Source organism: Notolepis coatsorum (assembly GCF_963971535.1).
Source record: "Notolepis coatsorum genome assembly, chromosome: 20".
In the NCBI taxonomy this organism is placed as follows: domain Eukaryota; kingdom Metazoa; phylum Chordata; class Actinopteri; order Aulopiformes; family Paralepididae; genus Notolepis; species Notolepis coatsorum.
Window position 1 is genome coordinate 28,398,600 of NC_140184.1, and position 3,797 is coordinate 28,402,396.

Here is a 3,797-nt window from a genome sequence, read left to right on the forward strand (position 1 = left end):
CAAAAAACGGATTTTTTCATCCGTACATTTCCGTGTTATACCGTGGTGAATATGAAATAGTTTCAGTGATTGAGTAATCCCATGAAAAGACACGAAAACAGCGTTTTATTGGAATGCACTTATCACATTGCCATTCCTCGCTTGGATCAACAATCAATCTGAAATCAGGGCGGCTGGCTGGCGCAGCAGACTAAGCGCTCGCCTACCACCGCAGAGACTCTGGGATTGAATCCAGCTGTCAGCGGTACCCAGTAGCGGCTGCTGGTTCTCTCTCCACTAGGGGCGCTATACCAAAACACTTTGCAAACATGTACAGTACCACGCAACCGACTCATGGCAAGACGTGAGCGATTCGACTCACGCTCACGGCAATGAATCGGCTCTTATGAACGAGTTGCTCAGCTGTTACTACAACAACACACAACCAGTCAAATAAAGTATAGTCTAATTCACAACTTGAAACACAATATATAAATAGAAAAGTTAGAAACAAAACTCTCTCCGTCTCCAAACACACGCAGATATCTCCCTCTCTCCTTCTCTCTCTCACACACAGCGCGACGTGGAATCGATTCGTTACACAATCAGACCTATTATATACCAAGAATAACTTCAGTATGAGTACAGGGCTGTACACATATTTTGCATATTGTTAAACGAGCCAAGGCTAGCTATTAAACTATCGATATGAATCGAAAATCTGGGACCCTGATGTAAACAAGACAAACGTCTTTCTCTGGTCTGCATCCCCTTAACAATTGTGTATATTGAGCCGTACTGTATTGTACCCATTCTGCAATCTGTTAATAAAGTTTTCATTCATTCATTCATTCAAACATAGACGATATTGAACAAGCCATAATCCACGTATTTTCAATCCAAAAGAAAGAGAGAGAGAGAGAGAGAGAGAGAGAGAGAGAGAGAGAGAGAGAGAGAGAGAGAGAGAGAGAGAGAGAGAGAGAGAGAGAGAGAGAGAGAGAGAGAGACTCACTGTTTAGTTGACACGTCCAGGGCAGGAGGGCTTGCCTTGATAAAGTGTATAATCCACTGTTGATGTATTCCAGACCACTGTCCACTGTGTCCAGACTGCATCCGCCATATAGCTTGTTAGCCAAGTGTTAGCTTGTTAGCAGTTAGCACCACACAACACAAGTACTTCATTCCTTTGTCCATTTCCGCGTCGAACAGACTGCAAACTACCTGGCGTTCTATCGCCATGCTCTAAGACAAACTCTAACCTTAACCAACTTTGAAAGAGTGCCTAAGCTTAACAGTCTAAAGAACTTGCAGTCACGGCACGCTCTAAGACAAACAGCTGCATCTCACAACAACACAACTATCTCTACCACCAACAGACCAACCTAGGAATAAGCTAGAATTGGAACATTAGAAATTGGATTCGGCCAATCAGAGATCGTCTCTGTGAAATTCTGCTACGGAAAAAAATACTGGCGTCGGCCAATCAGAGAGCGTCTCCGCGAAATGCGGCTACAGAAATTCTTGACGCTACTGGCTAGACCGCTTCAAATCGCGCCCAGATTCCAACATAATAGTCATATTTCAACGCACGACGCGTTACGCACTGATTGGCTGCGACGGATACAGCGATCAAACCGTGACGTGCACTCAGAGCGCTATCGCGTCTAGCCCGGGCCGAGAAATACAAAAAAATAATAAAAAAAAAGAAAAGTGAGTCACTTCCTGTTCAAGAAAACGAGTATTTTTTTTTTATATAATAACGTTATATTGTGCATTGGAAACACAAACATACTTAAAATGAGTAAATATTATACATTTTAAACATGTTTATATTATTTATAGGGCTATAAAACTAAAAACTAAAAACTTATTTTTCTTCTTCTCTCATATAACCAGGGTAGGGCCTGAGGGGGGGCGGCGCCCGAGCGCCCCTAGTGGCGAGCCGCCACTGGCGGTACCTCTGGCTTGGTCAGTCATCCATACTAACACAATTGGCAGTGTTAGCGGGTGGGAAGCCGGTGGGGTGCAGGGGCGTAGCTGGGGGGGGGGTAGCTTAGGATGATTCCAAGGGCCCAGCACTGGGGGGGGGGGGCCCAAATTTTATTTTTAATTTTTTTTACTAGACATCACTCAGGTGTATTATTGATACTATGTTTGTTTCTGAAGTGTGTGTGTGTGTGTGTGTGTGTGTGTGTGTGTGTGTGTGTGTGTGTGTGTGTGTGTGTGTGTGTGTGTGTGTGTGTGTGTGTGTGTGTGTGTGTGTGTGTGTGTGTGTGTGTGTGTGTGTGTGTGTGTGTGTGTGTGTGTGTGTGTGTGTGTGTGTGTGAGATATATAGAGAGAGAGGGGGGGGCTTTGGTAGACTATTGCATTGGTCCATTCATTGAAGATGAACGCAATGCGACATCCTTTACTAGGCTCACCCACCAACAGTGCAGGTGCTGAACTGCTGATCCGAATGTATAGGTAAAAACCATATTATGCGTTTTCAAAAAGAATCCGCTTACGCGCGCTCGCATTCACTGGGGGCCTACAAATACATTCTTTCATGGGGCCCAGAATCTGGAGCTACACCCCTGGGTATGTGTCCTGTTCGTTGTAAACAGCGACTCCTACTTGTCGGTCGGGGCACCTGTTCAGCAGGGAAGGGATCTGGGGGAGATAGTGTGATCCTCCCACACGCGTTACGTTCCCCCAGTGAGAGTCCTCGCTGTCAGGTGAAAAGAAGCGGCTGGCTGACTCCACATGTATCGGAGGAAGGCATGTGGTAGTCTTCACCCTCCCCAGGCCGACAGTAGGGGGAAAATGCGCGCAACGACCAGGAAGGGAATTGGCATAACGACTAAATTGGGATGAGAGAAAAATACGGAAAAAAGGTGGAGAAAAAATATATATGAAAAAAATATATATCTGTAATCAACGCTAGATTATCGGTATTATCTTTCATCATGCATGGATGAAAGGGGGCTTGCAGCGGGGCGCCCATTCGTGCCGTGATGTGACCAACGGTACACGGCCCACACACATAAAACACAGACACGTTTCAATGACGGGAAAGAAATATCAGATCAACGCAAGATCGGTAATATAGAGTCCTTACCTTGTCTCTGATGTAATGCAAAAAGAATAATCCAATTATCTGATCACCATTCCAGATATCCACAGCGATCCTGTCTCCGACGTTATCCGGCATTGCACATGAACGGGCAGGCGGGGTCAGTTGTCCAAGCCATCCCTACAAGCGCTTGTTTTGCCGGAGTGTTTATGACCCGCCCCCACGCCGCAGCTCGGTAGAGAAAATAAACGACATTGTTTCAAATGGAATGCAATAGCGACCACAAGGCGGTAGGCGGCGGTATTGACAGTCTGCGATCTCAGACACATTCAGTACAGCATGCACAGGCTGCCCCGATGAATTATGAATGGCAATAGCAAGTAAAATAAATACCGAAACAGAAACGTAGATCTACGTTTCCGGCACTCAAGCGCTGGGCCACAGAAACGTAGATCTCCGTTTTCGGCAACCAAAGGGTTAAAGGGAATGATCATTTTTGTGTCATTATTCACATTTTCATTGAAAAACACATTAAAATTATCTACTTACAATTCATGGTGTGATTATGATCTGTGTGAATTTTGTGGGGATCTGTACCAAACAAAGATGTTTTCTTAATCTGTAGAACACAATTGTTAGGCCAAGACAGCACCACAATACTTACAATAATTTAGAATGATATTTTGACACAAATTTCACCTTTAACTAATATTATTGCATCATCTACGATTTGGATACTGCACTAGGCCATATTGTGATTTCAAT